This window comes from Pseudophryne corroboree, chromosome 1, assembly GCF_028390025.1.
Source record: "Pseudophryne corroboree isolate aPseCor3 chromosome 1, aPseCor3.hap2, whole genome shotgun sequence".
Taxonomy (NCBI): domain Eukaryota; kingdom Metazoa; phylum Chordata; class Amphibia; order Anura; family Myobatrachidae; genus Pseudophryne; species Pseudophryne corroboree.
Genome location: NC_086444.1, coordinates 719,203,214 through 719,229,732, shown reverse-complemented (window position 1 = coordinate 719,229,732; position 26,519 = coordinate 719,203,214). Strand labels below are relative to the sequence as shown.

Sequence of the window (26,519 nt, the reverse complement as noted above, 5' to 3'; positions counted from 1 at the left end):
GTGACCCACCTAGTGCCCGAGTACTGATTTATGCCAAAGTAACCTATATATAATGTATTAAAAGGTGTCCATAACATTATTTTAAAATCGAGATTTAATACATTATGTATTATCACTGAAAAATAAAAAATAAAATTCTCTAAAACTTCAGTGACATTGACCATAAGTATTAGAGTACTAAGGGCCTGATTCAGGGCTGATCGCTGCTACAAGAGGGATCGCACCCTGAAGCCCTTTCTCTTCACTGCGCGTGCGCACCTAGCGAGATGCAAACGCATCTCACTGGTGCGATATCTCCTGCCTGATTGACAGGCAGAGGTGGTTGCGGGGTGAGAGGGGGCGTGCCAACAGTGTTAGAATGCCGTTGGGGTGGGGCGCAGTCCGAACAACGCAGGCATGTCCGGACCGTTGCTGGGACAGGCTGCGGTCACACGAAGCTGCTGCGACCCAAAACATGCTAGGCTGTGCAGGCAGGGAGCTACTTGACGGGTGAGAAAGCATCACTGCCGTGTGTGTGTGTGTGTGTGTGTGTGTGTGTATGTCGGGGGGGGCGAGGTTGGGCCTGACATTCGGGGCGGACTAGCCCTGTGCTGGGCGTCCCCCTGCATGACAGAGAATTTGATCGTGGATCTGCTACTTTTGGCACATCTACGATGAGCTCTGAATCACCCCCTAACGGAAAAGCTGTACTCCATGTCCTGTTTGTCATTAATGTAGAATTACAGCAAAAGTAATAGGTCACATAACACATAAAAAACATATACATATAGAAATAAGAAATTATGAAGGCACCGGCTGAAATATATGACCAGCAGTATGATGCGAGTGATATGTCTATCTGTCTGTTATACAATATATATATATATATATATATATATATATATATCTCAAATGAAATGGGACACTCACCGCAATTGAAGTAAAAATTTTTTTTTTTTAATGCTCACATATACAGTACGTGTCGGCGTTTCAGTCCATGTTAGATCTTTTTCAAGACAGACATAGCGACAACTCAGGGCAATAGATTCAAACTTTGCAGCAGCATATATACTGTATATACAGTACATCTGTAGGGATGTTGTGTATATCTCTATAGGGCACCACATAATTTCTTCACCCGTTGCCCACCAGAGGAATTTAGTATGATTTACCGGAATGCCGGCAGCGGGGTGAGCACAAAGAGTCCCCTTGCGGGTTCGCTGCACTCACCACGCTGCGGTCTCGCACACTCTAAGGGTATTGTGGGCGTCCATGAGTGGGAATAGTCCTGTTGCGCCAAGATTCCGGCTTACAGCATTGTCGGCTATTGGGATTCCGGCATCGGTATCCTGACTTCTGAGATCCCTACAGCCAGAAAATTAAATGCATCCCCTCCAGAGGTATTTCCGTGTGTTTGTATACCCACAATACATTGAACAAGGTGGAATCACAATCCTTTGAAAAATGGGGTTCCTACTGTCCGTCACATCTCAGGGTCCATGTACTGTATATACTTTATATATACTGTACATAGTAACATAGTTCCTGAGGTTGAAAAAAGACAATTTGTCCATCGAATCAACCTATTAGTGATCTCCTATACTGAAATATTTTTATGACTAATTTTGACTGTGCTGAATGTTTAATCGTAAATGAAAAAACTCATTTTTTTATTTTATTACTATAGTATATTATTTACCCACCATAGCCCTGTATATCCTTACCCACTAGAAATGTATCTAGCCCATTCTTAAAAGTAATGACCGAGTTCGCCATTACTACTCTATCAGGCAGGGAATTCAAAATATGTATTGTTCTTACCGTGAAGAGACCTTTCTGTCTCTGTGTGCGAAATCTCCTCTCCTCTAACCTAAGCGGGTGTCCATGTATCCTTTTTGATGATCTTACCAAAAACAAATCCCCGCTAGCTCTGTGTATTGACCCATTCTATATTTGTAAATGTTACTCATGTCCTCTCTTAATCTCCTTTTTTCCAGTGTAAACATGCCTAGCAAGCCTTTCCTCATATTCTAGCATCCCCATCCCCTTAATCAATTTGGTCGCCCATCTCTGAACCTTTACTAGTTTCAGGATATCCTTTTTGTAGCAGGGTGCCCATAATTATGCACAATAATCGAGATGTGGCCTCACTAATGATTTATATAATGGGAGTGTGACCAGATGGTCCCGTATGAGAGCCCTCACCGCTTTGCGGCCCGTCCCCAGTCACAGAATGGATTTTCAGGTCACATGGGACCTGGCCACATAGGGGATTCCCGCTTACCGCCAGTAACCGCCTGTTACTGACTCCACCCACTGTGCAGTGGGCGGGTGCTAAGCTGCCACCACCATACTCCTCGTAGCCGTTGCATCTGGAACCACGGTTCTGCTCTGTATGCGTCGACACTCTGTCTTACCACCCCTGTGTGGTGTTGACGAATCCCCAAACGTTGCTTGCCTAAGCACAGCACGGTAACAGGCGGAAGGCGGAGCTTGGAGACGCTAGGTACACCCTGGACAGCCGGAAAACGAAGCTAGGTTTTGCCTAGCCCTGCAGGTCACACGATGAAGCGGTCGTCTTGAGGCATAAGATATTTATTTGCCCAAATAGTTCTGAAAAGAACTTCAGCAATACAGCAGATGTTTACAGCAGAAAGTAGTTGGTATATCACACTTTTCATGGGGCAGCTGCCCTCCTTTTATCCTACTCCAATACACAATACCATAGGGGGTAAGTCCGTCCTGTGGTTCACAACCAATCAGTGTTTAGCCATGTGCTGTGCATGCCTTGGTCACATGCACAGCTACCATTGTCCTCTATGGACAATGGGGAGTGGTCACTCTCCCTTGACCGTCCCATCCTGGAGGATCGGTATCCACCCCCAGTGACGTTCAGTCTGGGCTGGGGGAAGTTTTCCCGCATAAACTTACTTCCAGGAATCTGCCCGGGACCTAGTTCACAATCTGCAGCCTGAATTCGGGCTCCAGAGCTGGGCAGCCAAGATCCCCAGTCAGGGTTTCCTGCTCACCGGGGGTGATCTCAATGGAGCTCCAGAAAACCACTCAGCTTGTTGGAAAGCTTTGCTTATCCTCTCTCTTTCCCACGCTATTTTGATGTGGAAGGCTAGAGGAGAAGGCATTCCGTTTTTTGGGGGAAAAGGACTTGAGGAATCCAACAGGCTGCACAGCCATGGATTCCCTCCTCCTGGGACACACAACCAAGTAAGTGCATTTCACCTTAAAAATACATTTAAATACACTTCCCATTCCTGTACATGTCTCTTTAAATACACTGAGCCTGTGCCCTGCACAGGCTCCACCCACCCAGGCACTGTAGTCCCTCATCATACAGTATATATATATATATATATATATATATATATATATATTTAAAAGCATTATTTTGTTTTATGCCCAGCGCTCAGCGCTGGGCTCCCTTTGCCCTGCAACCTGGCTGCTAGGGCTCTCTCTCTCAGTGCTGGAGGTATGGGGGGCTGGCTTCCCCCGTCCTCCAGCCTGCCTGTACACTGCCGGCCACTGGGCTCTCCCTGTCCCCCCAGTGTGGCACTTACTCTGTGGCCTTGCCGCAGCGTGCGGCGCACCCCACTGGTCCTGTGACCGCTGGCGCCCTCCTGCAGTCCGGCAGCCTAGGACGCTCGTTCTGGCTGCCGCGGCTCTCTACCTGTCTGGAGCGGAGTCGCCGCACAGCATCCAGTGCCCTACAAACAACTACTCTGCTAGGGAGCCGGCTAGCCCGGTCCCCCGTGAGCGGCGCACCCCCCGGCAGCGCAGCAGCAGGTCCCTCCTCCGGCGCTGCACACCGGGAGCCGAAGGTCCCGGGCTCCCAGCTGCGGCACCGAGCAGCACTTCCCTTCTAAAGCCCGGCAGCTCGGGACACCCTCCCCGGCTGCCGCGGCTTCCTGACTCTGGGTAGCGCTGATGCTGGAGGCGCCAGGAGCGGAGCTCCCAGTTCCCAGCCGCCGACCTCCAATCCCCTCTCGCCGCCGGCGCAGCACACCAGGAGCCGGTGGTCCCGGACTCCCAGCAACCTCCTTCACCCCGGCGGTTAACACTTCACTGCCGCAGCCGCCGGAGAGAGTCTGGGCTGCGGCAATGTGCCAGCATTAAAATATACATTTTAAAACGCACGGCGCCTAACGTGTATTTTAAAATGGCGCCTAGCGCCAGTGCATTTTCAAAAGTGGTGCCAAGCGCCCATTACCTTTCAAAATGGCACCGGGCACCTAAGGGTTAACTCCTTCACTGCCGCGGCTGCCATTACACATGTGGCTGGGGGATCTCTCTGGCCACAGGGAGTATAACACTCTCATGCCTTGCATCAATTCCCCACTTTATGCATGCTAATACCTTGTTTGCTTTTTTTGCTGCATTACTTTGGGTACTACTGTTAAGTTTGTTATATACTGTATGTGAACACTTAAATCTTTTCCCAGTACAGAATCCCAGAGTTGCGCCCCATTTAGTATGTAGGTAGTGTTCTTGTTCTTGCTACCGTAGTGCATTACCTTACATGTGTCTATATTTAACCTCATTCTCCATTTTGAAGCCCATTCTTCCAGTTTAAATAAGTCGTTCTGAAGAGACTAAGCATCCTCCACTGAATTTATAGACTTACACAGTTTCATATCGTCTGCAAAAATTGACACTGTGCTCTCTAGACCTACTTCTAGATCATTTACGATAATGTTGAACAATAGTGGTCCAAGTACAGACCACTGTGGCACACCACTGAGTATCTCAGTCCATTTTGAGAAAGTTCCATTTACCACCACTCGTTGCTCCCTTTTATCCAACCAATTACTCACCCAAGTGTCACATATTTTAATTAGCAGAGTCTACTTGTGCATCCTATTTGCATGCCGATGTGAATAAGACGCATGTTCGGCAAAAAAGACGCCTGACGCTAACGGGACCTGTCAGCTCACTCACACTGGACATCTCCTACCATATGGCTTATTGAGGCAAGATGTATGAGGACACCTCTGTATGCAATGATGGGCCCTCATTCCGAGTTGTTCGCTCGGAGATTTTCATCGCATCGCAGTGAGAATTCTCTTAGTGCGCATGCGCAATGTTCGCACTGCGACTGCGCCAAGTAACTTTACTATGATGAAAGTAAGTTTACTCACGGCATTTTCATCGCTCCGACGTTCGCATTGTGATTGACAGGAAATGGGTGTTACTGGGCGGATGCACGGCGTTTTAGGGGCGTGTGGCTGGAAACGCTACCGTTTCCGGAAAAAACGCAGGAGTGGCCGGAGAAACGGTGGGAGTGCCTGGGCGAACGCTGGGTGTGTTTATGACGTCAGCCAGGAACGAAAAGCACTGAACTGATCGCACAGGCAGAGTAAGTCTGAAGCTACTCAGAAACTGCTAACTCGTTTGTAATCGCAATATTGCGCGTACGTCGGTCGCAATTTTAAGAAGCTAAGATTCACTCCCAGTAGGCGGCGGCTTAGCGTGTGTAACTCTGCTACATTCGCCTTGCGAGCGAACAACTCGGAATGAGGGCCATAGTGTGGAAAGAATACAGCTATTTTCCATTATGTTATATGCCATGAATGGTATTATCATTGAAGCAGTGTAACAATATTTTAAATGACAACATAAGTCAACAGAAACATTAACATGTTTCATTACAATAAAGAAGTAAATATTTGTCAAAAAGATTAATGAAAGTAGAGAACTAAAATGTGTCTAATGAGGCTGCACACACCAAGATACAAAGGCAATGCCCTGTCTTTTTCACCCTTCTGTGTTTTGGGAGCTATTCACAGAAGAAGATTCCCAAAGGTGAAGGAGCGGTCTAGTTAATTATGCTCTGAATGAAAGCAATAATGTTATAGGAATTATCTGTTATGATAAAGAACATGTTTTTTTTTAATATATATTGCTATTCTGCATTCAGGATCTTCTGAAACCTGTGTCCTGTTGTAGTAATCATTGATGCCCTTTTTCCACTGTTAGTGGCTTATTGATATATTCAGAGTAGAGTTTGTAGCTGTACGGGCCTAATTCATGATTGTACGCAATGCCCGAGTATAATGCAGTGGGGTGATTATCAGCAGACTGTGCATGTACCATAATCGCAATGTGTGTGCAGGAAGGTACAGCTACAATCCAGCTCTCAATGTGGATATCATGGAAAAGTTATTGACAGAAAGTGACCATTTGTAGGCGTTAACGGTGAGGTTATGGGGAGTGGTTGGGAAAACGCAGGTGTGTCATGGGCGCTTTTGGGACCTGTATCTGCTGATGGCTGAGAGCTTGTACATGCAAAAAGATGGTAACCCCATTTGCAACTGCTGTGTGCAGTTGTACAGTCCAGCCATAGGGCTACCCTTAACCTCAATGTTCTTCATTTTCAAGTGTAGGCTGCGAATGTATACCAAATTACGAGTTTGTGATGACTAGAGTGGGCATCTCTTTTCATTCCTGAGCGGCAGATTCACTTGCTAACATTAGCATTTGTGTACAAACATAAACTAGCCCCAAAGCGATGAACAAATAAATAATTAATGGTGACCACAATAGAGTTCACAGTGACCAGTGTACCTTGTGCAAACTGCTAAAATTGCACACCTGAAAAGATCTTAAAATAGATACTGGGAAAATGTGCTGAAATTCCTGTGTTCGTTCCAAAACCTGAAATGAGTAGGATCAATTGTAGAACAAGAACCATTTACAGTATCAAGTACTGGTTTTTCCTCTCACTTCTCTCCAGGCCCAAATTAACAATATGGTGGATGAGACTATAGCCCCAGGCCTCCAGATAAGCATAGGCCTTTCATCATGACAGTGTGATGAGTGCCAGGCTCCCAGCTGGCCACATGATCGTCCATAAATCACAAGTATTAAAATTGTATTTCTCTAACGTCCTAAGTGGATGCTGGGACTCCGTAAGGACCATGGGGAATAGCGGCTCCGCAGGAGACTGGGCACAACTATAAAGAAAGCTTTAGGTCTAACTGGTGTGCACTGGCTCCTCCCACCATGACCCTCCTCCAGACTTCAGTTAGAATCTTGTGCCCGGCTGAGCTGGATGCACACTAGGGGCTCTCCTGAGCTCCTAGAAAGAAAGTATATTTAGGTTTTTTATTTTACAGTGAGATCTGCTGGCAACAGACTCACTGCAGCGAGGGACTAAGGGGAGAAGAAGCGAACCTACCTAACAGGTGGTAGTTTGGGCTTCTTAGGCTACTGGACACCATTAGCTCCAGAGGGATCGACCGCAGGACCCGACCTTGGTGTTCGTTCCCGGAGCCGCGCCGCCGTCCCCCTTACAGAGCCAGAAGCACGAAGAGGTCCGGAAAATCGGCGGCAGAAGACTTCGGTCTTCACCAAGGTAGCGCACAGCACTGCAGCTGTGCGCCATTGCTCCTCATGTACACCTCACACTCCGGTCACTGATGGGTGCAGGGCGCTGGGGGGGGGGGCGCCCTGAGGGCAATATATGACACCTTGGCTGGCAAATCTACATCATATATAGTCCTAGAGGCTATATAGATGTAAAATTACCCCTGCCAGTATTCCAGAAAAAGCGGGAGAAAGTCCGCCGAAAAAGGGGCGGGGCCATCTCCCTCAGCTCCGCTGGAAGGAAGCTCCCTGGCTCTCCCCTGCAGTCTGAACACTACAGAAGGGTAAAAAAGAGAGGGGGGGGGGGGCACTAAATATAGACGCAGTATAGATATATATATATGATATATAAAAAAGCAGCTATAAGGGAAAACACTTATTTATAGTGGGATCCCTGTGTTATATAGCGCTCTGGTGTGTGCTGGCATACTCTCTCTCTGTCTCCCCAAAGGGCTTTGTGGGGTCCTGTCCTCTGTCAGAGCATTCCCTGTGTGTTTGCGGTGTGTCGGTACGGCTGTGTCGACATGTTTGATGAGGAGGCTTATGTGGAGGCGGAGCAAATGCCTGTAAACGTGATGTCACCCCCTGCGGGGTCGACACCTGAGTGGATGGTGCTGTGGAAGGAATTACGCGACAGTGTCGACTCCTTGCATGAAAGGTTTGACGACATACCTAATGTGGGACAGCCGGCTTCTCAGCCTGTGCCTGCCCAGGCGTCTCAAAAGTCATCAGGGGCTCTAAAACGCCCGCTACCTCAGATGACAGACACAGATGTCGACACGGATACTGACTCCAGTGTCGACGACGATGAGACTAATGTAACTTCCAGTAGAGCCACACGTTACATGATTGAGGCAATGAAAAATGTGTTGCACATTTCTGATGTTACCCCCGGTACCACAAAAAAGGGTATTATGTTTGGAGAGAAAAAAACTACCAGTAGCTTTTCCTCCATCTGAAGAGTTAAATGAAGTGTGTGAAGAAGCGTGGGCTTCCCCTGATAAAAAGCTGGTAATTTCTAAGAGGTTACTAATGGCGTACCCTTTCCCGCCAGAGGATAGGGCACGCTGGGAAACATCCCCTAGGGTGGATAAAGCGCTCACACGCTTGTCAAAGAAGGGGGCACTACCGTCTCCGGATACGGCCGCCCTGAAGGAATCTGCTGATAGAAAGCAGGAGGCTATCCTGAAATCTATATATACACACACAGGTGTTTTACTGAGACCGGCTATTGCTTCAGCCTGGATGTGCAGTGCTGCTGCTGCGTGGTCAGATTCCCTGTCAAAAAATATAGATACCCTAGCCAGGGACACTATATTGCTAAACGTAGAACATATAAAAGACGCACTTTTATACATGAGGGATGCACAGAGGGATATTTGCCGGCTGGAATCCAAAATTAGTGCAATGTCCATTTCTGCCAGGAGAGGGTTATAGACTCGGCAGTGGACAGGAGATGCAGATTCCAAACGACATATGGAAGTTCTGCCTTATAAGGGTGAGGAGTTGTTCGGGGATGGTCTCTCGGACCTCGTATCCACAGCAACAGCTGGGAAGTCTACATTTTTACCCCATGTTCCCTCACAACCACAGAAAGCACCGTATTATCAGGTACAGTCCTTTCGGCCCAATAGGGTCAAGCGGGTTAAAGGCGCGTCCTTTCTGCCCAGAGGCAGAGTTAGGGGAAAGAAGCTGCAGCATACAGCCAGTTCCCAGGAGCAAAAGTCCTCCCCCGCTTCCTCTAAGTCCACAGCATGACGCTGGGGCTCCACAGGCGGAGCCAGGTGCGGTGGGGGCCCGTCTCAAATTTTTCAGCAATCAGTGGGCTCGCTCACAGGTGGATACCTGGATCCTTCAAGTAGTATCTCAGGGGTACAAGCTGGAATTCGAGACGTCTCCCCCCTCCCCCCGCCGTTTCCTCAAATCTGCCTTGCCAACCACTCCCTCAGGCAGGGAGGCAGTGTTACAGGCAATTCACAAGCTGTATTCACAACAAGTGATAGTAAAGGTGCCCCTACTTCAACAAGGAAGGGGTTACTATTCCACAATGTTTGTGGTACCGAAACCGGACGGTTCGGTGAGACCCATTTTAAATTTGAAATCCTTGAACACATATATAAAAAAATTCAAGTTCAAGATGGAATCGCTCAGGGCGGTTATTGCAAGCCTGGACGAGGGAGATTACATGGTATCACTGGACATCAAGGATGCTTACCTGCATGTCCCCATTTACCATCCTCACCAGGAGTACCTCAGATTTGTGGTACAGGATTGTCATTACCAATTCCAGACGTTGCCGTTCGGTCTATCCACGGCTCCGAGGGTCTTTACCAAGGTAATGGCCGAAATGATGATACTCCTTCGAAGAAGGGAGTTTTAATTATCCCGTACTTGGACGATCTCCTGATAAAGGTGAGGTCCAAAGAGCAGTTGTTGGTCGGGGTAGCACTATCTCGGGAAGTGCTACAACAGCACGGCTGGATTCTAAACATTCCAAAGTCACAGCTGGTCCCTACGACATGTCTACTGTTCCTGGGGATGGTTCTGGACACAGAACAGAGAAAAGTGTTTCTCCCGGAGGAGAAGGCCAAGGAGCTGTCATCTCTAGTCAGAGGCCTCCTAAAACCAAAACAGGTGTCATCACTGCACGCGGATCCTGGGAAAAATGGTAGCTTCCTACGAAGCGATTCCATTCGGCAGGTTTCATGCAAGAACCTTTCAGTGGGACCTGTTGGACAAGTGGTCCGGATCGCATCTTCAGATGCATCGTCTGATATCCCTGTCTCCAAGGACAAGGGTGTCTCTGCTGTGGTGGCTGCAGAGTGCTCATCTTCAAGAGGGCCGCAGATTCGGCATACAGGACTGGGTCCTGGTGACCACGGATGCCAGCCTTCGAGGCTGGGGGGCAGTCACACAGGTAAGAAACTTCCAAGGACTATGGTCAAGTCAGGAGACTTCCCTGCACATTCTGGAACTAAGGGCCATTTACAATGCCCTAAGTCAGGCAAAACCCCTGCTTCAAAACCAGCCGGTACTGATCCAGTCAGACAACATCACGGCGGTCGCCCGTGTAAACCGACAGGGCGGCACGAGAAGCAGGACGGCGATGGCAGAAGCCACAAGGATTCTCCGATGGGCGGAAAATCACGTGTTAGCACTGTCAGCAGTGTTCATTCCGGGAGTGGACAACTGGGAAGCAGACTTCCTCAGCAGGCACGACCTCCACCCGGGAGAGTGGGGACTTCATCCAGAAGTCTTCCAAATGATTGTAAACCGTTGGGAAAGACCACAGGTGGACATGATGGCGTCCCGCCTAAACAAAAAGCTAGAAAAGTATTGCGCCAGGTCAAGAGACCCGCAGGCGATAGCTGTGGACGCTATAGTGACACCGTGGGTGTACCGGTCGGTTTATGTGTTCCCTCCTCTTCCTCTCATACCAAAGGTACTGAGGATAATAAGGAGAAGAGGAGTAAGAACTATACTCATTGTTCCGGATTGGCCAAGAAGAGCTTGGTACCCGAAACTTCAAGAAATGATCTCAGAGGACCCATGGCCTCTACCGCAAAGACAAGACCTGCTGCTGCAGGGGCCCTGTCTGTTCCAAGACTTACCGCGGCTGCGTTTGACGGCATGGCGGTTGAACACCGGATCCTGAAGGAAAAGGGCATTCCGGAGGAAGTCATTCCTACGCTGATTAAGGCTAGGAAAGAAGTAACCGCAAATCATTATCACCGCATATGGCGAAAATATGTTGCGTGGTGTGAGGCCAGGAAGGCCCCAACAGAGGAATTTCTGCTGGGCCGTTTCCTGCACTTCCTACAGTCAGGGGTGACTATGGGCCTTAAATTGGGTTCCATTAAGGTCCAGATTTCGGCTCTATCGATTTTCTTCCAGAGAGAACTGGCTTCGCTACCTGAAGTTCAGACTTTTGTTAAGGGAGTGCTGCATATTCAGCCCCCTTTTGTGCCTCCAGTGGCACCTTGGGATCTCAACGTGGTGTTGGATTTCCTAAAGTCACATTGGTTTGAGCCACTGAAAACCGTGGATTTGAAATATCTCACGTGGAAAGTGGTCATGTTGTTGGCCTTGGCTTCGGCCAGGCGTGTATCAGAATTGGCAGCTTTGTCATGTAAAAGCCCCTATCTGATTTTCCATATGGATAGGGCAGAATTGAGGACTCGTCCCCAGTTTCTCCCTAAAGTGGTATCAGCGTTTCATCTGAACCAACCTATTGTGGTGCCTGCGGCTACAAAAGACTTGGAGGCTTCCAAGTTGTTGGACGTAGTCAGGGCCCTGAAAATATATGTTTCCAGGATGGCTGGAGTCAGGAAAACTGACTCGCTATTTATCCTGTATGCGCCCAACAAGTTGGGCGCACCTGCTTCAAAGCAGACTATTGCTCGCTGGATCTGTAGTACGATTCAGCTTGCACATTCTGCGGCTGGACTGCCGCATCCTAAATCAGTCAAAGCCCATTCCACGAGGAAGGTGGGCTCTTCTTGGGCGGCTGCCCGAGGGGTCTCGGCTCTACAACTTTGCCGAGCAGCTACTTGGTCGGGGTCAAACACATTTGCAAAATTCTACAAGTTTGACACCCTGGCTGAGGAGGACCTAGAGTTTGCCCATTCGGTGCTGCAGAGTCATCCGCACTCTCCCGCCCGTTTGGGAGCTTTGGTATAATCCCCATGGTCCTTACGGAGTCCCAGCATCCACTTAGGACGTCAGAGAAAATAAGAATTTACTCACCGGTAATTCTATTTCTCGTAGTCCGTAGTGGATGCTGGGCGCCCATCCCAAGTGCGGATTGTCTGCAATACTTGTATATAGTTGTTGCTTAACTACAGGGTTATTGTTGAGCCATCTGTTGAGAGGCTCAGTTGTTATCACACTGTTAACTGGGTATTGTATCACGAGTTATACGGTGTGATTGGTGTGGCTGGTATGAGTCTTACCCGGGATTTAAAATCCTTCCTTCTTGTGTCAGCTCTTCCGGGCACGGTATCCTAACTGAAGTCTGGAGGAGGGTCATGGTGGGAGGAGCCAGTGCACACCAGTTAGACCTAAAGCTTTCTTTATAGTTGTGCCCAGTCTCCTGCGGAGCCGCTATTCCCCATGGTCCTTACGGAGTCCTAGCATTCACTACGGACTACGAGAAATAGAATTACCGGTGAGTAAATTCTTATTTTTGCACTGTTCCTGGGACATCTTGGGCAAATCCTCCTCTGTAAAGATGCATGGACATCAGCACTGTGCATTTTACAGGACACTTAAGTATTCTACCTGTCAATGGACAGTGTTAGTTAAGAAAGAGTGCATACAGTCGGGGTTGTGTTATACAAATACCCTGTGATATACATCCAGTATTTGCTGTGTTTTGCTATTAGCTATACTGAGTATTACTTTGTATTGCTAGTCCAGTGCAGTCTTATTGTATGATATAACTTCTGCATTGTACATTGTGACTTTCTGTGTGTGTGCATGTAGCTGATGAGTGACTACCATTTCGTGTATTTAGCTCAGCCTACTACCCCTATATTCTGTAACCTGAAGGGGCTAAGTGCGTCAGGTTTATTAGACTATATAGGTGTTTCACAAGATATACTTACTGTGTATTTTTCTCTGTGATTTCTGGTCACCATATACCTCTTGGGTTCCCGGTTTGTGCTGATGACACTACACTGGGAGTTCTTGCTAGATATAGTGCTGCTGATATTGTACTAGGTTGCCTGATATTGAGCTCATGTCAGCTGCAAGGGGCAACGGAACTGGGGCTGATACCACATTGAGTGGTGGTGCCGCTGCAGACACATTTGAGGAAAACATGGCAGCAGAGAGTTCAAGTTCTGGGCGTTCTTTGCCCTCCAGTGGATTTGTAGCAATGGGGGTCCACAATGACCCGCCCTGGGCTACCTTCTCCAAGTTATTTAATACGCTGGTAACTAAACTTACGCCCCCTGTGGGACTGCCTATGCCAGTACAGCAGTTTATGGTCCCTGCAGTCAATCCGCCATGGGCAGATCAGATCTCATCACAATTACAGCACTTGAACCAATCACTGACTAAAAAGAAGTCTAACTCTCGCCCGCCTGCCTAAGACTAATGAGTCTTCAAAACGGGCCGCTACTTCCTCACAATCCACCACCGTTCCAGACACTTCCTCGGATGAGGATGGCGCATACACTGACCCCACAGACACTGACTCTGATGCTTCAGATGGGGCGGGATGGTCACAGGAGGATGTCCCTGATTTGATTGAGGCTATCAGGCTGATTATTCAAATTTCTGATGAACCGGAACCTGAGCCTGTGTCTAAAAATCCGGACAGATTTAAACGTAAGAAAGTGGTTAAACAAGTTTTGCCTTATTCTCAACACCTGGCTGACATACGTCAGGAATCCTGGGAAACTCCAGGAACAAAGTACACGCCGCATAAGAAAATGTTGGCTCGCTATCCTCTCTCTGCGGAGCTATGTAAAAATTGGGAAACTCCTCCGCCTGTAGATTCCCATGTTGCACGAATGGTAGTTTCCTCAGCTCTGCCAGGGACTACCGTCACCTCTCTGAAGGAACCGACGGATAGACGTGTGGAGGGTTGTTTAAAGGTGATTTACACCCTAACAGGGGCTGTGCATAGGCCAACCATAGCAGCGACATGAGCTGCTGAAGCTGTTGAAGCATGGACTCAGGAGCTGGAGGCGGAGGTACCTTCCAACGCTTCTGATCATGCTAGACAATGTCTCTCATATGTTACCACGGCTTCTCATTATCTTAAGGAGGCGGCTTCTGATGCCGGGGTGCTGGCAGCCAAGGCTGCGACTACGTCCATCTTAGCTCGATGTATCTTTTGGTTGAGATCCTGGTCTGTGGATCTGGATTCTAAGAAAACCCTAGAGGTACTTCCTTTCAAGGGAGACATTCTTTTCGGAGAAAACCTCAATAAGATCGTGGCTGACTTAGCTTCTGCTAAAACCGCTTGCCTACCGAGTACGGCACCATCGGCGCCGAAGGCTAAAAGTACCTTCTCTCGCTCCTTTCATCCTCCAGGAAAGGCCAAAGGTCAGGCGTACCAGAAACAAGCTCATACTTCCAAACCTAAGCCCAGACCCAAGCGGGCATGGGCTGCCCATCAGCCTGCTTCCAAAACAGACAAGCCTGCCGAATGACGGGGCGGGCCTCCCTCTAGGTGATCCCAGGGTGGGGGGCCGACTTCTAGGGTTTACCCAGGAATGGTTGAAGACAACTTCCGATGCTTGGGTACGGGAAGTTGTCTCTCGAGGTTACGCCGTATCCTTCAAAAGTCGCCCCCTCATCGATTTTGCGTGACAGATGTCTCTTCGGATCCGGTGAAGGCAAAAACTTCATTCAGTGGTACAGTCCCTCCTGGACGCAGGAGTGGTAGTACAGGTGCCTCTGGCTCAGAAGGGCAAGGGGTACTATTCACCGCTGTTTCTAGTCCCGAAACCGAACGGGTCCTCGCGGCCCATTCTCAATCTCAAGTCTTTGAACAAGTATGTGAGGGTCTCCAAGTTTCGTATGGAAACTCTACGCTCTATTGTTCTGGCCTTGGAGACTGGGGACTATATGGTCTCCCTGGACATACAAGATGCCTACCTACATATTCCTATTGCAATGTCACATCAGCAGTACTTGAGGTTTGCGGTGGGCAACCTTCATTACCAGTTTTGGGTGTTACCTTTTGGTTTGGCCACGGCTCCGCGGGTATTCACCAAAGTCATGGCGGTAATGACGGCTGTGCTACGCCGTCAGGGGATCAGGATCCTCCCGTATCTAGACGACTTACTGATACTGGCGAACTCCCCAGAAATTCTCCTACGTCATTTGGATGTGACAATCCAGTTTATGCAAACTCACGGGTGGCTCATCAACTGGAAGAAATCTTCCTTGGTCCCTGCCCAGTGCATGGTACACCTGGGGGCATTGTTGGACACTCACAACCAGCGGTTGTTCTTGTCTCAGGACAAGATTTGATGCTTCCTATGTCGTCCGCAAGTGTCGATACATTCGGCAAAGCAAGTGCTGAGTCTCATGGTGTCGGCCTTCGACATGGTGGAGTACGCTCAATTCCATTCCTGCCATCTACAGAAGTTGATTCTGGCCAAGTGGGACGGCCTGCCTCACCGGATCATGTTTCAAATGATCTCCTTGTCTCCGGAGGTCCGTCTGTCACTGAGCTGGTGGCTTCAGAACCACAGACTGAGCGGGGATCGTCCCTTCTGGATCTCCAACTGGGTCATTCTGACAACGGATGCCAGTCTGAGGGGTTGGGGCGTGGTGTTTGAGCAACACTCCCTTCAGGGTCGGTGGACCGAGGAGGAGTCTCTCCTCACGATAAACATTCTGGAACTGCGGGCGGTGTTCAATGCACTGAACTTGGCCCAGCATTTGATACAGAACAGGCCTGTTCAAGTACAATCACAATGCCACCACGGTGGCGTACATAAATCATCAGGGCAGCACTCGCAGCCGCATGGCGATGAGGAAAGTATCAAGGATTCTTCAATGGGCGGAACGCCATCTTCCAGCCATATCGGCAGTGTTCATTCCGGGGGTCCTCAACTGGGAAGCAGACTTTCTCAGTCGTCAGGACGTACAAGCCGGAGAGTGAGCCTCCATCCAGAAGTATTTCAACTCCTCGTAGACAAGTGAGGCCTTCCAGATGTGGACTTGATGGCGTCTCGACACAATCTCAAGGTTCCGGTCTTTGGAGCAAGGACAAGGGATCCTCAAGCGGCGTTCGTAGACACACTGGCAATCCCATGGAGCTTTCAGCAACCTTATGTGTTCCCTCCAATGTCACTCCTGCCCGGAGTACTAAGGAAGTTCAAGCAAGAAGGAGGAACCCTGCTTCTGAATGCTGCGGCGTGGCTCAGATGGCACTGGTTCTCAGATCTACAGGGTCTCTCGATAGAGCGTCCCCTTCTACTTCCACAATGACCAGACCTCCTCGTTCAGGGCCCTTGTGCATATCAGGATTTGGCCCGACTTGCTTTGATGGCATGGCTCTTGAAGCTTCCGTCTTGAGGGCCAAGGGTTTTTCTGAGGCGGTCATTCATACTATGATGGAGGCCCATAAGCCAGCTTCTGCTCGGATTTACCATAGGGTCCTGAATTCTTACTTTGCTTGGTGCACATCTAACAATCATGACGCTTACAAGTTTAGTAAGGCCAAAATTTTTGCTTTCCTAGAACAGGGCCTAGACTTAGGCCTTCGTCTGGCATCCCTCAAGGTTCACATTTCTGCCTTGTCGGTATGGTTTCAGAGAAAGATTGCTACCCTGCCTGATGTTCATACTTTCACTCAGGGGGTGTTACGGATTCAACCTCCTTATGTACCACCAGTGGCCCCTTGGGATTTGTCAGTGGTTCTGGAGGCCTTGCAAGAGAATCCGTTTGAACCTCTTGCGTCTGCTGACCTTAAGTGGCTTTCCATTAAGGTTTTGTTTTTGCTGGCTATTGCCTCTGCTAGAAGGGTCTTGGACTTAGGTGCCTTATCCTGTAAGTCCCCCTATCTGATTTTTCACTGTGACCGGGCAGTTCTTAGAACGCGACCTGGTTATTTGCCTAAGGTGGTGTCTTCCTTCCACCTTAACAAGGAGATTGTGGTTCCGGCCTTTAGTTCTCCTGAGTTGTCCTCCAAAGAGCGGTCTTTGGATGTGGTACGGGCTATCCGTATCTACGTGAAGAGAACTGCCTCCATTAGGAAGTCTGATTCTCTCTTTGTGCTGTTTGGATTTCACAAACGTTGCTGGCCTGCTAACAAGCAGACCTTGGCCAGATGGATTAGAATGGTGATTGCACATGCTTATGTACAGGCTGGTCATCCAGCTCCTGCTACCATCAAAGCCCATCTACTCGGTCTGTTGAACCTTCTTGGGCGGCCCGTCGTTGTGCGACCCTTGAACAATTGTGCAAGGCGGCTACGTGGTCCGCAGTGAACACGTTCATTAGGTTCTATGCCTTCGATACTTCCGCCTCCCAGGATGCTTTCTTTGGACACCAGGTTCTATTGCCCGCAACAGTGCTTCCCCTCCCATAAGGAACTGCTTTAGGACATCCCCGATGTTATTCCTTGTGGAGCCCAGTGTACCCCGCAGCAGAAAACGAGATTTATGGTAAGAACTTACCATTGTTAAATCTCTTTCTGCGAGGTACACTGGGCTCCACAAGGCGCCCACCCTGACGCACTTAGCTTCTTTGGGTTGGTATGGCATTAGCCGCTGACACCCTCTCCTGTCGCGAGTGTGTGATGTGTGTGATTGTTGTCTCTGTTACTTGCTACTGCATTGGACTGGTTATCGAAAACTGAGCTCATGTGCATGGAGGCGGGGTTATAGAGGAGGCGGCGCTATGCAGCTTGGGAACAGTCAAAGCTTTGAGCCTGTTGGTGCCTCGGATCAAGATCCTACTCTACACCCCGATGTTATTCCCTGTGGAGACTAGTGTACCTCGCAGAAAGAGATTTAACAACGGTAAGTTCTTATCATAAATCTCGTTTTAATTTCTTCACAATATTATGCAGATTTCTACTTTATGCATTAAGGGAGACATTGGGGCTGACAGTGTTAGGGGTATACATGCCTACGTGGAACTGGCCAAACCCACACAGTACTGGTCATAGCTTCTCTGCTTCTCACAATAGGTCCATTATCTTTTTCAGCCTCAGGTCCATGTGTCCCTTAATCTGGCCCAAGCATCTTGCATGACAGTTTAGTGTACTAATTGTTATGTATGAGAGGCGGTGGACCTGATGCAGATTTGTAAGCAATTCATGTATATGACACTCCAAAAACATGCATATGGAATATATGCAATGTGACCTTTTGTACACATGGGGGGTAATTCCAAGTTGATCACAGCAGGAAATTTTTTAGCAGTTGGGCAAAACCATGTGCACTGCAGGGGGGGCAGATACAACATTTGCAAAGAGAGTTAGATTTGGGTGGGTTATTTTGTTTCTGTGCAGGGTAAATACTAGCTGCTTTATTTTTACACTGCAATTTAGATTTCAGTTTGAACACACCCCACCCAAATCTAACTCTCTCTGCACATGTTATATCTGCCCCTCCCCCCCCTGCAGTGCACATGGTTTTGCCCAACTGCTAAGAAATTTCCTGCTGCGATCAACTTGGAATTACCCCCATGGTTAGCTACTAGTCATCATCAGGTGCACATGCCCCTACCCCATACTAGTATAGACCCTATACTACGCCTTCATGTAGACATATTTTTTTTGTAACATCGAATTCTACATAGCCCACAGTTTTGTCGTCCCTCACTGAAATAAGGGCCATATTCAGGTTTGTTAGCAAACCAAGAAAGAACAAGAATGGGCAAAACCATGTTGCACTGCAGGTGGGGCAGATGTAACATGTGAGAGATTTAGATTTGGTGTGTGTTCAAAATGAAATCTAAATTGCATTGTAAAAATAAAGCAGCCAATGTTTACGGTATGCTGTCAGCATCCCGGCAGTGTAAATACCGGCGGTCAGGTGACTGACGCTGGAATCCCGATACCACTCGGAATGCCGGCATCCCAAAGGTAAGTATTGGTGTGAGGGTTATGGTTAGGGCCTGGGGGGAGGGGTAGACACCACAGGGAGGGTTACTGTAGCCGCCACCCCCACCCCAATGTTTAGCCGTAGCCGCTAGCTTTTGGGATTAGCCATTGCATCCACCCCCCCGAGTCTTAGCCCTAGCAGCCGGCCCAGGCTGTTTAGGGTAGGGGACAGGGTTAATACAGAATCCCGGGTTCTGCACAGTGGCTGTGATATACAGCACCGCTGCAGATCTGGATACACGTCAGCACATATATAACATACATCTACACATGTATTTGTGTATGTGCTTAGCGTTCCCCACTCTGCACACGGTATTTGCCTCTGTAGCCGCCACTGCTCTCTACTCCAGATTTGCACTATATAGAAAACAAGCTTGATGAGAGTCAGATTTTTGAAGTCTGTGATTAAGGTAGGTTACCCATACCCCAGTGCCAGAGTCTTTGCTTTCAATGTGCAGGTGCCATCTTCCCGAAGATATCATGGTAAAATGGTGCCGGCCTGAAGTATAGGTATATTCTGGATGGACGGCGGCAACAGACCCGGGCCTCCCCAGCAGCCTGAGCCCGGGTAATAAGGAACACCCACCCCCCGGCGTCACTGGGCATAGACATGAATAATTTGCCCAGTTGTGCATAGTTTTAATAGTAATATGTTCAAAATGTGTCTATGGGGTATATTTATGAAGTGGTAGGTTTTTCAAGCCACTGCTTCTCAGTGGGTTTGAGTTCAAAATTTAAATATTGTGCTCAAATCTGCAGAGGAGCAGACCGTCACTTCATAAGTATATATATTAGTGGGCTATTTATCAATTATTATTTGCAGGATATACCCTTAAAGCACCCATTTATAGCAAATGTAACAAATATTCCTTGAATGTATCTACTGGGGAACTATCAGCTATGATCCCAGGGTTTCGTTCTGAAGATGGCTAAAGCCATTGTAGCCTATAGACTACATATTGCATCAGGCGGAACTGGCCCTAGACATAAGGGCATCTGGGCAGGCTGGACATTAAATTCTCAAATTTGGCCAGTCAGACCCCGTAGGATATTTATTAAGCATGGGCACCGTTTAGAGTGGAGCACATGATAGAACATATAGATGGGGGCAAGAAGCACATTAAAGAACTTACAGATTGGGAGGCAAAGTGAATAGAACATACAGATGAAGGGGTTAATAGCACAATAAGAAACATACAGTGGGCTAAAGATAACATAAAGAAAATTCAAATTTGAGGCACAATAAAGAGCATATAAGCAAGGAGGGGACACAATATGGAATATGGGATTAAAGGTAGCACAGTAAAGAACATATATATGGGAGAGTACAGTACAGGACATATACAGTAGATGGAACCTTATTTTGAGTTGCATATTATGCCAATGTCGGGCGCAGTTGAGCGATTTTTTATTGTATTGCATATACATCTAAGTAACAATGCATGCTAGGGATGTGGACATTCAAAAGCATGGAGATGGTCTGTCTTATGGATATGTAATGAGAGTGTCTCAAACTTAATCATGTTGAAGGCCATACTCAGATGGAAATCTCCAACTAGCATGGGGCTGGTGAAAGTTTTGATGGAGTGACCAATGGTTGCATCTACAGATGCACCAAGTTGCATTTGAGAGTCTAAAGACACTCCAAAGTGGGCATCGCAGTTCTTACATATACAGGTACACATCTGCAAGGGGGCATTAGCCAAAATCTTGCCTGGGGCACTGAACTGGTTAGGGTTGGATAAGTGCTGGGTATGGATACCTCCCTTGCACTCACTAATACCCCTTTTCCATCTGTATCACGGCGACACGGCTGCGACCCGTGCTACAGACCCCTTTCCCACAGCGCTCACCAACCCGGCATATTGCCAGGTTGGTGACGCTGCTAGTGACACGGCAGGGGCGGCGCTGGGAGATCACATGATCTCCCAGCGCCGCCCTCCCATACATTGTGAACGCCGTTCATACTACACAGCTTACCGGGTTGAACACGTGTTCAACCCGGCAAGCTACCCGGGTAGGATTCCTTTGACCCGGGAATTTGCAGGGGGACCCTTTTCCACTAGGAAAAAACACGGGTAAATGTGTGCCCCCGCGCATTTATCCGTGTTTTAAAAGCTAGTGGAAAAGGGGTATAATAGCGCAGTAGTGCAGTGGCCGCAGGGTAGTAAAAATAAAGTGATAACTAATATAGTCACTTTTCTCTTATAGTTCGCAGGGACGTGACTGTATCACAGCTCCTGTCCCAGCATATATATGTAATACCCTGCTATATGAGGTATTACGTGTGGCACGCTACAGAGTATGTACATTTGATTATACAAGCAGATATTTCCCAGCAGCCTTGGCAGCAGCTCTGGAGGTCAGGGGCAGGTCACATGACCAGGGACAGTTGGAGGGATGACAGTTGGTCAGGACACAGTCTGAGGTAGCTGTGAGAGTGGAGGGCATCTCTGGCAGTGGAAAATTCCAGTCAGAAAATGGAGGTGCCACTGAGAGCAGCTGTGTGTGAGAGCCACTCAGTAAAAGTCTAAAAAGAGCTACACAGACAGCAGGACTAGGTTAGTGAAAGCCGCATGTCGCACAGCCTGTCATGATTGTGCCTACACCAGTTTAAACCAGTAGGCATGGTCAAGCAATAGAGCGCTGCATAGGAACTCTCTCCCAGGTCCCTGTACTGAACTGGCCATATAGCACTCTCCTATGGACAGCTATAGCTTCATCCCACGTAACAGAGGCAAAGAGTTTTTGAGCTGCATCATACTACTTCAGTATCCCCGATTATTGGAAAATGATAACCCTTCTACGGACAGCTAACACAGTGTTATAAAGCGACAGAATAGTTGCACAGTGGTAGAAAGAGGTATACAAAGTATCAGCTGCAAGGCTTGAGTCAGCAAGAGCGGCTACAGACTAGGTACAAGGACAAGCTAACGGACTCACCGGCACAGAGTAATCTTCCCTCAGAATCAGCACTAACCCGTAGGGTGGACCGCATGCCAGTCGGGAACAATTAATTTCTGTACTCGGATTTGCCTGATAAGGTTAGCCGTTAACCAACAGATTAAGTCCCCTGTTGAACCGTGGTGTAACACCTCCACGCTGAGTCTACTACTCACCTCCCCGACTCTCACAGTGACTTGCCACATTTCTAGATATAGACCGTGGAACTAGTCAGGATAAGGTACCCATTGTGCACCAATGCTACATTGATCAGCTGAACTTTAAGGGTGAACTAGTTGGGTTATACACGGTACCGTGCAGGGCAAAGGTAACTGAAATTGTACTGATTGTGTAATAACGTGCAGTGTATACAGTCTAATGTCAAATGTTTTATTTAGAGATACGATAGTGGAGTGAAAGTTACACCGTTTAACTAAAAGCATTTAAGTAATTATAGGATCAACGACTCCTGAGGTTCTTCGTTCCAGTGTAATAAAAAGTTCATTATTTCGCAGTGTGAAGTCGATTGTCCCAGACACCAGTTGGGAATTTAGTATTGTAGAAAGGGGTCGGACATACCGCCTGGATACCGTACCTACCTAGGCAGGTGTCACATATACAATAGCACATCTCGGCAATATGGAATTATAATTATTTTGTCTATGACCTGATAATAAATAAATATGCCCCTTAGACTGTAAACTTCTCTGGGGCAGTAACTGATGTGAATGATTAAACATTCTAGGTAAAGAACTACATAATATGTGGCTTTATATAAACAGAAGTTAATAGTAACAGTCTTAGTGATTATACCTGATTAGAGTCATGAACACAGGATACTGTAAATATGTTTATTTGGTATTAACAGGACTACTTTAAGATGGCCTAAGTAACTTTTATGAAATTCTGGTTATATAAGCTTTTGATTCTTTTCTCTTAAGCCCATGGAGAAATTCTATTTTCTATTTACTAAATACAGTATGTACAATATTCAATACTAGCTGAAGTTGCCCAGGCTTAAATCTTTAAGTCATTAAGTTATCAGTGAGTTGGATGTAACTGTCAATATTAAAAAATTTTTTTAGCAGCTTAGCATCTCTTCCAACACACTCATGAGGTGGCTACCCATTTATTTGGGTGGCTGTCGCTAGTAGCCCTGATCCCTAGCTTTCCTTTCTGGTCAGTTTTATAATCACTTTTCCATTGCGAGATGTGTTTAAAGTTTTTCTTCTGTTTTTAATGTTGCTATTCCAAGGTTTTAGTGTACACAATATTTTTTGTCTTCCCACCTCCATTTCAGTCAGTTACTTTAGTTCCTTGCTTTATAGTTATTTCAGTCGGTTATTTCACGTAATTGAATTATGATTTTTTTTTCTGTCAGTTGTTACAGTTCATTAAAGTTTTCATCCAAATCCATCCAGTGGAAGGCCCAGAACAGGCTCCCTGTGTCAAAGTTCTGTCTGGTGTACACCAGCGCGACGTTCGACCAGGACCTCAACACCCTTTAGTATGTCTTCTTAGACGAAATGTTATCACTCTGTGATGTTTTCATCCAAATCCATCCAGTGTAAGGCCCACAACAGGCTCACCAGGTTAAAGTTCTCCCTAGTGAACACTAACAGGAGACCCAACCAGGACCCCAACCCCCTAGTATGTCTTCCGTATCTGTTTACCACTCTGTGAAGTTTTCGTCCAAATCCATCCGACGGAAGGCCCAGAACAGACTTCCTGGGTCACAGTTCTGCCCAGTGTACACTAACGGGAAGTCCAACCGGGGCCTCAAACCCCTAGTATGTATTCTGGGATTCATTGTTACCACTCTATGAAGTTTTTGTCCAAATCCATCCAGTGAAAGGCTCAAAAAAGGCTCCTTTGTTCAAAGTTCTGCCCAGTGTACACCAAGGGTAGGTCTGACCGAGACCCTAACCCCACTAATACCGGGCCAAAATCCAATTGGACCACCTCACATTGGTTTGAACCCAATCGGTGCTGGGGTATCCGACTGCATAACTGGACAGACAAACACATACCAATGAATTTTATTTATAAGATGTAGTTGGTGTTTGATATGCTTGACTTGTTCTATAAATGCTTTCAGGAGAGAAAGTTGTTGCCACTTTTGTTCTAGTAAACAAGAGAATTGAGACCAGCATCAGTACTGACACCTAAGGGTTTAGGAGTAAGTGCAATCAAATGAAAAGTAAATCACAATTGTATGTACTTTTTGCCTTCAGCATCTTTTGCTTAACTATTGTAGTTTTACAATATGAAATATTTAAAAATGACTGCATCAAGTCCAGTATAAATATAAAAAAATACATTGGCCCAAATGCAATAGGTGAAGATGCAGTTTTGTTAGATTTACCTTGTTTTGGCTTTTTAAATTATTGCCGCTTTAAATCTACAGACTATATCACAGAAATCTTGTCTATGCCTGAAACTTGGAGGCTATTTCATTTGGGCCATTGGGTTGATGTATAGGCCCTTTTATGTTATTGTCTCCTCACAAGTTTTCTCTTTTTTGCTCTCCTCATTTTTGCTTTTTCTGCTGTCTGTTTGGAATTCAGTATCATAATATTTATATTCCTTTTGGTTTTGTTCCTTGCTGACCTTAAGTCCCCTCTCTTCATTTTCTGTCCCTCCTTTCAATGGATCCATAGGAGGCGCATCCCCAGTAGAGAAGGTTTAACCCTTTTGCAGTCACAAAAAAAATAGTTCAGATGCTTAGTGAACTAGCACTATGTGCATAGACAAATTATGTTTGTTTTATGATTTATCATCATATTCATTATATTTCACATAGCTCCCATATCAAAGCCAACACTCTGAAGGTTTAAAGTTTTACCTGTATTTTGGTGATGCTAATAAAACAACGATACATTAGTATAAGTGTATTTGGCACCAGGGCTGTAAAGGAAGCCTGGCTGTATCATTTTGATAATAGGTAAATTAAAGGTAATAGTTAAATTAAACTTAGGAAGATGTTCTGTTTATTACAAAATAAACATGAAGCTTGCTGAATATACTGTATGTTACACTTTGTGTGGGTTCTAAGGAAACTAGAGTAGTCCCAATATTAAGTAATGCAACAAAATCGTTTCTGCATACCTCTCGGCTGTCCTGATTTCTGCAAGGCATTCTAAATTACTTGAATTGAAGTGAAGAGGGCCTTACATTGAAGTGTTTGGAGCTGTATATGATTCAATGGAACGTGTATTTGTAGAAAGTGGGGGTGTTTGGGCAGATCAGTGCATGGCACATTTAGTCCCAAGTTGACCTTTACAATTAGTTGGCACAGCATAGAACTCTACAATATATAAAGCTCAGTAGAATGGACCTCCTCATTACTCCATTACTCTGTATAGTTATTATCAGAATGGTGCTTTGTATACTGTAGTATTAACCGGAATATTTGTATGTATGTATACAAAAGAAAAAAACCCAATTGTGCAAAGGCAACTTAAAAGTCTAACAACACGAATATATAATACAAGACAATTTATTATAATGACACAAATAGAAACTATATTATCTCCGGAGATACTTAGACATATTATAGACTATATAAAAAATGTGTAATGCTTCTCTTGTAACTGTTTAAATGTTACTTAGTAAACTTGTAACAGATAAAATATGTGTCAATACAAAATATACAATGTTGCCACCATTATCCTCATTTATCTTTGTAAGAAATATTAGATATATATTGTCCACACAATGATGGTATTATACTTGCATAGTAAATAGTCCCAAAAGGATCAATACACATGCGGGGGTTAAGCAAAAAGACCGGATAGGCTGCACCTCACTGTTGGATCCCCCGGCTTGCTCAGTCCCACAGGCCCCTTTACTCACAGTTTATAATGGAGACAGTGGCAAATAAGTAAGGGAGGGATCGGGCTCATCCACTGTAGATATGGGTGGCCTGGCTGACTCAGAATCTCCTCACTGACAGCAAGATGGTAAATGTTGATACATTGATCTGCTCGCAGCCACTGATGTATTCTTTGTGGTTTTTCACGTCAGATGTTAGTGAGCGTGGGCAATATGTGATCCCGGACTTGGTGCTGGTTATAAATAGCTAGAAGTAATAAACAGCAGGCACAGTGCCTGTGGCAAAATGATGGTAACCAAATGGTGGCAAACAATCAAGGAATCCTGTCTCTTCAACTGGTTTCTCCACACTGAAGGGTGGCTTTCTCTAGAAGCAAAGATGTGCATCTATCTATCTATCTATCTATCTATCTATCTATCTATCTATCTCCATATATATATATATATATAAATGGAGATAGATAGATAGATAGATGAGGCTCTATGAAGATGGCTAGCAGGTGCTGAGTAGATAGTATGCAGGCACTGAGCAGATGGAATCAGGGGCATTTTAAGAGAGGAGGAGGCCCGTGTTCAGCCTCCTCCGTCGGGCCCCCTCCTCTCTGCCCGGAGCGCCATAGAGTCTGAGCACTAGAGGGCTCAGACTCTACTGCGCATGCGCAGATCTCCGGGAAAATTACGCACTGGCCATTTTCCCTGAGAGCTCTCTGCTGCGTATGCACAGAACGCCGTGAAAATGGCCGCTGGGCCATTTTCACTGTGTTCTAGCGGCGCTGCGGATGCCGACGCTGGACTTCGGAGGGGCACA

The 26,519-nt window shown here is 46.8% G+C and overlaps 1 protein-coding gene and 1 long non-coding RNA gene across 4 annotated transcripts in view; both read left to right on the top strand.

The window, feature by feature from the left end:
* The window catches only part of NFIC (nuclear factor I C), a 380,967-nt gene that overhangs the window by 135,228 nt on the left and 219,220 nt on the right, over positions 1–26,519 (top strand). The gene's annotated exons all lie outside the window — the stretch shown is intronic.
* Positions 21,199–23,983, top strand: LOC134909089 (uncharacterized). The gene is made up of 2 exons (XR_010175847.1): positions 21,199–21,495; positions 23,259–23,983. It is a non-coding gene; the product is annotated as an uncharacterized LOC134909089 (long non-coding RNA).